Below are 13,809 nucleotides of genomic sequence, written 5' to 3'. Positions count from 1 at the left end.
CCACCATCTTCACCACCTGCATTGCACAGGTTGAGGAGGCGTCCTGCTGCCAGGTTGGATGTGACAGACTCATCGTCTGAAGACTCAAGGGGGGCGGAAAGGTCCACTGTACCCCAGGATGTAACCCATGCCAGTGTGCCTTCCGACTCAGAGGGAGCAGACACAGTTGGCAGACGGCGCCGCAGGGCTCGGCCGCAGCGTCCACCTCCCCTCGGGCACGGCCATGGAGTGTTCTCAGGGCTGGAGGGCACCATGGTGAAAATACAACGCATCCAGGCAAGGGCAATGGTGTCCGTACAGCGACAAATGCGTGGCCTCAATAATACTTTTGGAAACATTGACAAGGGCATCAGCGCCATGGCAGGGGGCATGGCTGAGATGGCAGCGGGCATGCGGGACATGTCCCAATCCATCATGCTGCTGTGCTCAAAGTACGATGAGGACAGGGCAGCACGGCGCAGGGGACATCAGAGAAAGGATCTGACCTCAAAGGCAGTGAACCGGCTGGCGACTGCCACATCGCTACTCTGCAGGCGCTCTGTGGCGATGCAGGAGGGCCTTGCACACTGCAGCACAGATGTGTCCAGGGGGATGGTTAGGGTCACGAGTGCACTAGAAGTGCTGCTCACCAGCCAGTCTGCAACAACTGGCGCTTTGGATGCTGGTGACACAGAAGACACGACCAGCAGGAGCAGCATAACCCCCCCTGTCCCAGACACTCGTCGGAGCAACAGGCGTCAAGGTGGTGCCACTGGTACCCCAGCCAGTGAGGACGCTCCCTCAATTCCATCCCGCACTGGTGCGCGTGGGCGCAAACATTAAAGCGTCAGGTAAAACAATGACACCATTGGGTGAAGTAACCCTTAACTGACAAAATTTTATTTCTTATTGTTGTTGGAATAGGTTTCCCTTTGTGTCGTGGCGTAGTGCTGCCTGATTAAACTACGTTATGGCATCCGACTACTGGCTGTGTCCCCTTACTCATTCAGAAATAGTTGCATGTGATCTCTGCCCGTCTCACTCTCCCATCTGTCGCTGTTGGCACTCCTGCTGCGTTGGCCTCTGCCTGTGCAGACTCATCATCATTGTCCTCAATATATGTCATTTCAACCTCTGTGCCTCTCTTCGTGGCAAGGTTGTGCAGCATTGCACACGTGGCAATTATCTTGCAGCAGAGGATGGGTGTGTACTGGCGTGCAACTCCGCTCTTATGGAGGCAGCGAAACCTGCTCTACAATAGTCCAAACTTGCGCTCCACCACATCGCGTGTAGATTTGTGTGCCACATTATATCGTCTCTCACTCTGGGTTGATGGGTGTAGGTAGGGAGTGAGGATGAATGACCGCACGGCATATGCACTGTCCCCTAGGTGAGTAAAAGGGAGACATCAGTCACATGCCTCAATACACTATGATTTGCAATGAGTACTATGGAGCGTCACTGTTACTTACCTAGCAGGTATCCTTCTCCAAATTCTCCCGCAAGCAGTCGTGTGTAGATCCCACTGTTCTGGAAGATGTAGGAGTCATGGGTGCTCCCAGGGAATTTGGCTACAATATCAGTGATGATGTTCCCTGCATCGCAGATTACCTGCACATTGATGGAGTGGGTGGACTTTCTGTTTCTGTAGATGTGCTCGGTGGCAGCTGGTGGGCAGATTGGGATGTGTGTGCCATCTATACAGCCAATGACATGGGGGAACTGTGCCATGTGATAAAAGTCAGTTTTAGTTTTCTGCAGTTCAGCCTGTGTGTTTGGGAAGCTGATGTAGTGGTGCATTCTCTGCATCATGGCATCCAGGAACTTCCTGAAGAAACGGGACAGGCAACTCTGGGATACACCGCCCACCGCAGCTATCACCCCCTGGTAACTGCCAGATGCAAGTTTGGTGTAGGCTGCAGAGAACCTGCACATGTGGTGGTATGGCATGCGCCCTTCTTGTTGGCTGGTCCAGGAGTGGGTGCAGGTCCCTTATCAGGTCCATGATGGTTTGGGGGTGTAGCCTGTACCTTTCATGTATCTCAGCGTCAGTCAGTTGAAAAAGTGTGATTCGCTGTCTGTAGATGTGTTCCTCCCGTCTCCATATCCTCAGTCCTGCTGCCTGTAGACGTAGCCGCCTTGCAATGACATACAGAGCGGCCATGTTGTCCACGCTGTTGCATTTTGGGATTGCTTATATGCACTGTTGATGCTTACCACCTGCTTTCTATCAGTGTTAATTACCGACTCTTAATTACCGATTTTCATGGATTTCTTAATTACCGAATTTACCTACATATCTTTTTCCGTTTTACCACTTCATATTTACCACTTCATATTTACCGATTCGGAAAATATGTATTTGGTAAATTTGAAGCGGTATTTTAGTATTCGGTAAATATGATTCGGTATTTACCGATTCATATTTACCGAATATGGGTTTTTGGCCTCCTACATCTCAACTATCTAAATACCGGTCGGTAACGGCTTTTTTACCGAATTTCGGCCGTTACCGACCGGTATTTCGCTACCTACATGAGGCCCTAAGTGAGGTAAAGACTCTTTGTTACTATAGATGTAAATTCCGGCATACGGCCAAACAGAGTTATGTAAATAAATAAATAAATAAAACAATTTACATTGCGCGCGCTGCATCACCAAGTTGGCGTTGCAGTGCGCGTAATGTAAATTGTTTTATTTATTTATTTACTTAACTCCGTTCGGCCGTATGCTGGAGTTTACTACCCCACCCCACCGCCCACAGCACTCCCTGCACGAAGCGCTGGGATACCTCTGCTTGAGGTAGCTGTTGAGCTTTATAAATGCTTTTATCATTCAAAAATATTATATAACAGTTTGAGTCTGCCAGTGTGGTAAAGGAGGCTGATTTAGGATGGTGCATTTTTTCCACCTTAAGTGCCACTTGTAATGTCTCTGCCCACATGACCTGCCTCACTAGTATGATCTACGGTACTGCAGAACATATTAGTTAAATGAGAGTTAGGTTTCTTTTAAAGTCTAAGGCTCTTCTATGTAACAAAGTCTGCCAAACGCGAAGACAGATTTGTTACTGTTGGTTACGTCATTCGCCGCCGACAGTAATCGCGGTTGGTTAATTTGTTTCTTGCTCGCGCTGTAAAATAATACATTCTCGCGTGCGCGCGATCGCCTTACCTGAATCCCGGCGTTCGCCGACAAGTTTTCCCGATCCGGTCGCGTTCTCCACAAGATGTTGGATTGTTGGTAGCCATTTGCGCTGTCTTGCAAGTTGGCGAGCCGCGACCACGCAGAAAATACCGCGAACGGGCGGGAAAAAAACTTCCGCATCTTTGCGATATTTCTGCGTGTTTGCGGAGATTTGTAACATTTTCGCGATAATTTGCAAAAGTGAATTTCGCAAATTCCGCCCACCCCTAGTTTGGGCAGCCCCAGAGGGCCAACCAAACAGTCATTGCGCCCTCAAGAGTGGACACACCACTCCTTCCCAGATCACAGTGTGAGAAGCACAAACATGAAATGGTAGTTATTACCAATTTATGTTTCCACTTCTCGCACTGTGAGAAAGCAGTGCGCCAACGCTCCTCCGTCCTAGTGGAGGAGCCGCCCCTGGGTTGTGTGCCTGAACCACAGTCTCCTTTGGCCAAATTCTCACAGTGCCTTTACAGACCAGATGGCAACAATGGCATTCCTCCTTAATATGGACTGCCACCAGAATATCATTGACAAAATATCAAGAGCCAAAATATCGTTCAGGTAAGTTTACATGGGCAAGTATAGGTTTTATTTTCTATAACTTCACATATATATATACCTTCAAGGTACGTATACCTGGAATTAAAAATAGTAAATCTGTACTGACATATACAACTATCTTCTCTTCTTGGAATTTTGGTCCTCGATATTTTGAGCATGATATTTTGGTATCAGAATGTCTCTGTTGTCGATATTTCGATATACAATCGGCAACATTAGAGGTGTCTGCTGCCACGTGTGGATATGTAATTTGAGTGGCTACATCACTAGAAATGCACATTATCCATGAACTCTAAATAAAGGTGCCTTTCTTGACCAAGACGAGGGCAGTGTAGTGTTCGCATATAATTGTAATTGTACCTTTAAGTCTATTATGTGGAGCGTGGGGTGGAATGTACATTGTCACCATCATGTGTTCCAACCAGGACGTCAGTTATTACTGGTGTCCTGGAGTGGAGGTTGTACCGCCTGGCACTCACCTGTTTCTGATTAATAAACCTTGTTTTCCTACCCTACGTTTCCACGTTTCTACAATTGGCGACGAGCGGAAAGAAGCAGCTGGCATCTGAACCCACGGGGCAACTAAGAAGCGGAACCATCGTAGTTGTTTTCAATTTACCATCGGCAAAGCACTTCGTCGGGCCTGTGACTGCGGACGAGGCAGAACAACCTTGTGACTTTTCCGGGTCTGCGGTAACGTATACCGGAGCGGGGATACTTTAAAGTCAAGAAAAGGAAAGTTACCGTTTGATTGGGGTTACCGCGTGAACCAACGGCGGCATCATTCAAGCAGCTGTGTGCGAGCCAGGTACGCGAGCGGAGTTCTGCTGCATGCGCATTGAGACAGGCACGTCACTACGCAAGGTTACGTACGTGACCTTTGCGTGGCGGGTTTCCACGTTTCTACAGGCAGCCTATCTTTTTTACACAGAACTGGAGTCTGACAGTCTGTTTTTACTTACCACGTTTCCCCTTTGAAGTAGTGTGGAAGAACGAACATTGAACAGTAGGATTCTGTTAAAAAAGTAGTCTTCACATAAGACTGTACCAAGCATTTATTCTTCACGTCTCCTCTCTTCACTGTTACATATCTCTGTCCCAGGCTGCTTGACAGAGTAGAATCTCACAACGTAGGGTGACCAGATTCTCAAAACAAAAAACGGGGACTGGTCATAGACATAGAAGTAGGACTATGGTTTGCAGTAACCATCGACATAAAAGTAGGACTATTTGACAGCTGTCATAGACATAGAAAAAGGACTACAATTACAGCTCCCTCCACAGACCGAGATGAAGCATTACAGACAACAAATCCGCGGTCTTTTATTGGCAACCCTCTCCTTCACACAGCAGCATTAGTACTTTTTATTACATTTACACTTTTAAGGACTATAGCATATATTTGCCAAAAATCAATAAAACATCACAGGCTAGCAAACGCCAGATTTTTAGCTTTATCAATGCTCGTTTCTATAGCTGCACGTCAGCACCACATAAAGTACAACTCACCAATGTTGCTTAGTTGCTCATGACAGAAAAGCATGGGAGGTAAACTGCGGAATGCTAAATTGCCAAATGGGAGCCATGGACCATTGTACAAAAAAAAACTTCTCTCCAGGTATTACTGCCTTAGGGTCTTAAGGGTGGCAAAGGTTGGCCGACCACACTGTCCTCCCACATTTGCGTAGTTACTGCTGGGCTGTCATGTTACCTTACTGGGGTATGTATAGTGCACTCTAGCCATTGGTATCATCTCATAGTGCAATAGTGTGAAGACCTGAGCAAAAAGCTCGAGCAGCGCTGCTCGCCTCTCCCTGCTCTTTTAAGTCCTTTCCAGCTAAACAGTTTGCCGTGATCTGAAAGGTCAGTCAAAAGGTCAAGTCATAGCTTTGATATGGAGAACACAAAGCATGCATCAATTGGTTATGAATAAAACATGCAATGAGCAATGCATTAATCCTTGCACAGTATGCATAAGGGCTACTGAAAAGTTTGTATGACTATGAATACAAGCTACAGGATGAAGAAATATTGTTTTATCCAAAGAAGAAACTTTGGCTGGCACAATGACGTAGGTGGCGCTGCGTGTAAAATGTCTCTCTTCAAAGGATTTCCCTTCTTGCTACAGCGCTCACCTCAGTGACGACACATGCCGTAAACAGTGCAAAGAGAGCATGCGCGCGCATGCTCAACCGGAACAATGAAAAACAGGGACATTTCTGTGTTTAACGGGGACACTGTTTGAAAACAGGGACATTTGAGTCACTTGGAGAAAAGTGTCGGGACACGGGGACACTTCCCCAAAAACGGGGACCGTCCTGGGAAAACGGGGACGTCTGGTCACCCTATCACAACGCCAACATTCTAAAACAGGCTCGCGGCCTAACGGTAAGGATACACCAACTGCGGAGGAAAGTAGGGGTACCAGGGAATAAAGGGAAATACCATTCATCTATAACAAAAGATATATGAATGCTAAATATAAAATAAGCTATAAATTTGTACTCTTGCATAAGGAGATGAGAAATTATAACACTTGCGATGAAGCAATGAGTTCTGGGATATAAGATGGGCATTACTCAGAGATATACACCTAAGGAAGAACCTTTCAAACTCTGCAATATTTTCATAGGAAATCCGACTGCCATGCTTGTGGGAGAGAAAGAGCATGGACTTGATGTGAGCTATGAGTTAGTCCCCATATTTGTAATGGCAGATCAACAAGAGTATAACAGTTTTCCTTAAGAATAGTATTGGCTCACCTTTAGTAGCTTGGCCTGAGTAACAAGGAAGACCTTCGAAAAAATGTATGTGATGTACAGGTGATTCAAAACAAAGAAATTTACAGTTAAGAGAACAAAGAATTTAAAAGCCAAACTTTAGTTAAAATGATAATTCAAAAAACGAATAAAAGGAAATAAAATATGGACAATTGAACAGGGAGCGTTAAGTTGCCTTAAAGAAAAGCTGACTATTTCATAGGAAGACCAGGGAAGAAGGGAGATGCATTTTAGTCAAAATCTCAAAGAGTGCTAGAAATCTTGAAGAAATTCGAAGGTCCACCTGTGGTTGTTTGACAAGTACCTATGAGAGGCCAAAAGGTGTATGCTATGCAGGGCACAAGTCCTACAAAAAGAAGTGAGGGGACTAAAAATGTTAGGCAGTATGCAAGTGAAATTGTGGCCCGTGACATCAGAACATGTGACCACGATGCAGGACATCACATGAGGCACCACTGGATGACATCACAGCAAGTGGCATCAGAACCCCTGACCTCACAAGAAGTGACATCACAAGGAGTGTCATCAGATCTTAAGACCTCACACATATGTTTAGCAGACTTAGCATGAGTATATTTGTGCGCATTACGATATTTAGCCAATGAGATTGTGCATTGGGATTGTGCCAAAAAAATGACGCAACCCCGATGCAAAATATGGACCTCAACTTAAACATTTTGTTTTTGAAACTCTGCCACAATGAAAGTGGCAACAAGGGGAAACATTACAGTATATCTGTTCTGCTTAATTTGTTGCAAAGTCTGCATTTTAAAATATCTATGGCATTAAGGCACCTGCTGTAGAGATCTTTGTGTGCCTAGTAAATCTAAGGGAATAATAATGGGGAGATAACTCTGGAGGATTATGCATTTGAGGAGAGATCTGTGTTTTGTCTAGTCCTGTTTTTTATAAAATCAAAGTAGCATAGAGGGTTAATGTACCTCCTACAAACACTGACGTAACGAAAATTGAGGGGGTCTCCCTGCAAGGAACGTGAAGGGGCCCCCTCCGGACTCAATTAAGAGCTCTTCGGCAAGTAAGGGGGCCCCCTGGAGCTTGGGGCCCCCCCGCACCGCGGGGGCTGCGGGGGCCTGTGTTACACCCCTGATTACAAAATACATCATATAACATGCAGATGACAGACTTTTATTTTATGTAGATAGATATGTGGGTTACTGCTTTGAACACAGAGATCTTTTTGTTATTTGCAGTTAATTAGCTGTAATCCTTCTAATATAGCACAGTGAGCTATGAGGGCATGGGACCCCTACACCTTGTAACTCTCAATGTCTTATGTAACACACTATGCATTGACTAACACACATGAATTATTGCCAATGTATAATGTGTAAGATTAATGTCAAACAATCAATCAAACAGGATTTGTAGAGCGCTGGTTGATATTCACTATAGTATCCAGGTGCTGAGAGCCAAGCTGCTAGGGTGGAATCAGTTGAACAACCAGGTCTTGAGCTCTCTTTTACATTTCTGAAGAGAGGGTGAGGTCCGGTGCTGTAGGGGGAGGCTGTTCCAGGACTTTGCTGCGAGGTAGGAGGAGTGTCCTCCGCTGTTGATTTGGGAGATGCTGGGTGTATGAGCGAGGGAAAGCGAGGCGGAGTGCAGATGTCTGGAGAGTTGGTGGAAGATCAGGCAGTGGTTGACGTATACTGGTATTTGCTTATTCACAGCTTTGTAGTCGTGGGTTATCATCTTGAATTGGCATCTCGTGTGGACTGGGAATCAGTGGGGTTTCTTAAGTTGTGGGGTGATATGGGTCCATTTGGGAAAGTCGAGGATGAGTTCTGCATTGGTCTGCAGCCTCTTCAGGAGGTGTGTGTTAATTCATATGTAGAGTGTGTTTACGTAGTCTCAGTGGCTAGTGACAAGGGCCTGAGTGACGGTGTGTCTGGTGGTAAATGTAAGCCATTTGAAGATTTTGTTTTTGAGCATGCGAAGAGTGCAGAAGCAGGTGGAAGAGACTGCATTGATTTTTTTCATGGTTAGTTTGCTTTCCAGATGATGCTGAGGTTCAGGGCATGGTCTGTAGGAGTGAGTTTGGGTCACAGTTCAGCAGGGCACTAGGAGGCACGGGGAGGTGTTGTTCCCGTATATCAGTACTTCTGTTTTGTCTGTGTTGAGTTTGAGACAGTTGTTTTGCATCCAGTCGGTGACGCTGATCATGCACAAGAGGAAAGTGGCCCTCGTGGAGAATGGGTCTTCATATAGAAAAAAGATGAGCTGTGGGTCATCTGCACATGAGATGATGTTCAGTCCATGTGTCCTGATGATGTTGGCCAGTGGGATCATGTATGTGTTGAACAGAGTAGGGCTGAGTGATGAACCTTGAGGGACCCCACAGATGATGTTCTTGGGTTTTGGTGTAAAGAGTGTAAGGTAGATTCCCTGGGTTCTTCCAGTGAGGAAGGATGCGATCCATATGAGGGCATTCTCTTGGATTCCGACCTGATAAAGCCTTTGTGTGCTCAGGGGAATATCTCGCAAACACGCATTTTGAGAACGCGAACAAGCAAAAAATTCTGCGAAGCCGCGGAACGTAGAATTTTGGGCAATTCTGCATTCTCAGCAAAATGCGAAATTACCCAAATTCCGCAAATTCCACGAGCGGAACGGAATTTACCACCCAGGCCTAGAAAGCAGCATCCTATGAAAGGGAAAATATAGAGAAAGGCATAGAGTGCGCAGATAAAAAGTTTCAACTACAAACTGATAAATGTTATGTTACTAGAAAGGAAGGTGATGATTTTGTTGAAGAGCTATTGGATTCTTGCCCCCCCACTCTATGCCCCTGAAGGGATATACCCGACGGTTCTGACATCCCAGTCTGCGGCCTCTGTGCCGCCCTCTGTAGTGTTTCTGTTTCTAGCGCTACTGCCTCAGCCCCGGCCCCACTTGCTTCTCCACTACTCCCGTCAGTCACAGGGGCGGGTGCCGTTACGTCTCCTGTCCTGTCTGTTGGCTCCGTCTCGACTGCTACGCCTCCTTTTACCCCTGCCACACTGTCTCTCTACATGATGGTGCCTGTCTCTGCGTCTGCTCTATCCCCTCTGAGTGCGACACCCCCAACACTGTCAACTGTTGAAACGCCTGTGTGCGGGACGCATGAAGCGAATTGGGCAGCAGCAAGTGACCGCCTGGGAAAAGTGTTGGTGCGTTCTGCTGTGGGTGATGAGGAAAAAACAAATGGTGGTGAATCAGGTGGCTCAGTGGGCCCGGAGCCCGATCTAAAGTGTGGAAGATGTGTGGAGTGTGATGAAAGATTATGATCTCTTTATACAGCAGCATGCCCTTAAGCACGTCGGCCACGCTGATAGGGTTGTGAGAGCAGTGTTTTCAACGTGTTGCGCCACAGAATATCTATGACTGGGTGGCACATGGGATGAGATCAGGGCGTGGGATAAGGAGCGTAAGTCCGGCGACAAGCCTCAAAGCAGAACTCCTAGCCCTGCTGGGGGGTATCATCACTTACATGCACTCCCTTATCCCACCGAAGAGGGTGGATTGGGATAAGTTGGTTGCGTGTCGTCAGAAGAAGGATGAAAGTATGTCGGATTTCTTCACCAGATTTGAAGGGGTGTTTTGGGATTTTAGTGGTCAGGACCTGTCACAGGAGGGTTGTGTTTGTTTGTTTGTTAACAGATTTGTCTCTAACTTGCTCCCTGAGATTGCAAAATGGTTGCAGGCTTTGGAAAGGTCCTCATACCCGTCAGTGATATTGAGTATAGCACAATACTATGAACATAGAGAGAATGAGGACAGGGAAAGGGTCGAGAAAAAGTCAAAGGATTTGAAGACGAGGGTATTGCTGCAGCAAGTTGCGAGGGGAACTGGAAGAGAACAAGGTTCGGGTTTGGCCCCATGGCTAACCCGGTCTAATAGGGGTGGTGCTTCAAGTGCGCCCCTCGGGCTCAATCAATGTGCGTATTGTAAGCAGGAGGGACATTGGCAGAACGAGTGTCCAGAGTTGGGATTTTTCTCAGTTTAGGAGTAGTAAAGTAACTCCTAACTTTACTACTCCTAAACTGAGAAAAATCCTAACTTTCAGACTTTCGGTATTCGCAGAAGGCATTTAGGAGTCCTAAAATTAAGAGTCCTACCTTTACTGCTCCTAAACTGAGAAAAATCCTAACTTTAAGACTTTTGGTATTCACAGAAGGCATTTAGGAGTCCTAAAGTTAGGACTCCTAACTTCTGTGAATACCGAAATGAGTAAGTACCTTCTGTGAATACCAAAATGGTAGTAAGTTTAGGATTTTGTCTTAAGTTAGTTCTGTGAATCAGGACCCTACTCATTATGCCGCCTGCACTCTTTGAAAAAAATGTTGTGCCATCACATTACTCTGAACAAACACAACACTGTTGTCCGAAACACTAAATAGTTATGACAAGATTAAAAAAGCTTAAACAAACAACAAACGTGCTGCTATAGCGCAAACACAACCCTCTCTTTCATCATGTATTGATTGGATCTCTGATAAGATATTACAGATCCCAATGAATTATGATGAGCTTAAAAGTAATAGCCATGTGGAATATTGTTTATTTGTTCAACACTGTGAGCCTGCGCCGTTCATATGGCTGATCAAAGCTTTTTTTGGAAGATTGGTCCCAAATGGCCAATAGCCTGTTAAATGACTCTTGAGTCGCTTGTACTAAGATTTGTGCAGGGATCCTGCTGACGCTTGTGAACCAGAGGCTGACCTTTAACCTTGGCGGGTGCTGCACATAAAAATGGAGGTCTTTCAACAATATTAAGTATCCTGATAGGATAGTGATATTTTGGGTCTGGTCAAAAAAATGCATCAGAAGCTCAATCAGCACCATCTAGATGGATGCACATAGATGCTTTGAAGGGAGTCTGGTCATACATGTATTTCAGAGGTTGAGAATGTACCTTGCAGGGGACTTTGGACAGAGACTTGGGAAATTCTTGTCACATATAAGCACCAGCGTATTAGTCAATTATTAGATGTGGGTTTTAAAGTCGAATATTTTTTTCTTTACAAAAGAAAAATTACAAATTTTTGATTTTAATATTTTGAACAGTTTTTACAGTTACGGCTACTCTTTTCATGCAATTTTTGTATACATGCTAAACTGCTTCGAGTAAAATGTCTCTGGTAGGTAACCACACAATAAATTGAGCAGGTATCTTGAATAATTTTTGTAACCAAAGGCACACCTCAATTACAATTTTCTTGCGGATGACTGCCAAATATCCCACATAATGAGAAGATATCATGTACAATTTTCTCAAAGACAAGTACTCTCAAACATGATGCAAGTGATAAAATGTAATTTTCAGGAAAAATAAAGATTTTATGTTTGGAAAATATCTTGTCACACATATGAACAAGGTGCTAAGTTTCAGTGGTGGCCGGCATGGCTCACGGGTAGTGGGGTAGGTGGGGGGTGTAGATGGGCGCAGAGGGTTGAGTAGGGGGGTGCACGGGTCACAACAATTAAAAAACAAAACACTTACCTTCCTGCCGGGTCCGGCACGTCTCTGCTCCTGCTCTTGTCTTCCAGGAACAGGAAGCACCCAGCACACAGGCTCCCCTGACCAATCACAGTGCTGCAATGCAGCATTGTGGTTGGTCTGAGCACTGTGCCACGGCGCTCAGCCAGAGGCTGTAAGGGTGGGCATGTTCTCTATGCAGGCTGTAATGCAGCCTGCATGGAGAACAGGGAAAGTTGCCATGACTGTTTGGGAGGCCCGAGAGGGCCAACCAAACAGTCATTGCGCACTTAGGAGGGTTGTACCCTCTTCCTCTGCTTTTCAGCCCCATAACGCCCCCTCACGCAAGCTGCCACAGCAGGACGGAAAGATAAAATGATAATAACATTACATTATTATCATTTTATTTTTTCCTTTCTTTTCCTACGTGGAGGGCAGGGGAAGATGCTAAGTTTGAACAATTCAATCAATCAATCAATCAATCAATCAGTGTTTGTAAAGCACACTACTCACCCATGAGGGTCTCAAGGTGCTGGGGGAGGGTGTGAGCTACTACGTTGGGCTCATTCAAGGAGCCAGGTCTTTCCTGAATTGGTGCAGTGTCGGGCTCTTGAGGAGGTGAAAGGGCAGTTTGTTACAGGTCTTGGCTTCAAGGTAGGAGAAGGATCTTCCACCTACTCTGGTCCTGTGAAAACGTGGGATGGCGGCTAGGGCAAGGTCAGAGATTTCTCTTGGGGGTGTGGAAGGAAATTCAGTCATTGAGGTATTGGAGTCTGGTGTTGTGGAGGACTTTGTAGGCGAGTGTGAGCAGCTTGAAAGTCATTCTTTTTTCAACGGGAAGCCAGTGGAGGTCGCAGAGGTGTTGGGTGATGTGGTTGTGTCGTGAGATATCGAGGATAAGTCTGGCTGCGGCGTTCTGGATGGTCTGGAGTTTGTGGAGGAGTTTTTTGTTTATTCCAGCGTGAAGGGTTTTGCCGTGGTCCAGTCTGCTGGTGATGAGTGTGTGAGAGACGGTTTTCCTGGAGTCAGAGGGATCCACTTGAACGTCTTGCAAAGTATGCGGAGGATGTCAAAGCAAGCGGAGGATACGGCATTGATCTGGTGATTCATGGTGATTGATGTGTCGAGAATGATGCTGAGGTTGCATGCATGGTCCGTTGGGCGGGGTGGGTTTCCAAGAGCGGGTGTCGTCCTATGCAGAGGGGATGGAGCCTAGGATGAGGGCTTCTGTTCTCTCCAAGTTGAGCTTCAGGCAGCTGTTCCTCATCCAGGTCACAACAGCTTTAATCCCATCTTGAAAGCTGTGACTGGTGATGTCGGGTTCCTTGGTGAGGAAGAGGGTGAGCAGGGTGTCATTGGCGTAAGAGACGATGTTGAGCCCGTGGTTTTTGATAATGGTTGTGAGGGGGGCCATGTAGACGTTGAAGAGTGTGGGGCTGAAGGAGGATCCATGGGGTACTCGGCATCTGATCTCTGTTGGTTCTGAGAGGAAGGGTGGGAGTATTAATCTCTGAGTTCTGCCTGAGAGGAAAGATCGTATCCAGTCTAAGGCCTTTCCTTGGAAGCCAGCGTTGTGGAGCCTGGTGGCTAGTGTGCGGTTGCAGACGGTATCAAAGGCTGCTGATAGGTCCAGGAGGATGAGGGTTGCCAAATGGCCATGGTCAAGGAGGGCGGGGATGTCGTCGGTGGCGGTGAGGAGGGTGGTCTCAGTGCTGTGATTGCTGCTGAATCCAGATTGAGAGATGTCTAGGATGTTGTTGGTTTCTATGAAGAGTGCTAGCTGTGTGTTGATGGCCTTTTTGATGACTTTGGCAGAAAAAG

This window comes from Triturus cristatus, chromosome 6 (genome assembly GCF_964204655.1).
Source record: "Triturus cristatus chromosome 6, aTriCri1.1, whole genome shotgun sequence".
NCBI lineage: Eukaryota > Metazoa > Chordata > Amphibia > Caudata > Salamandridae > Triturus > Triturus cristatus.
Note: the sequence above shows the minus strand (reverse complement) of the source record.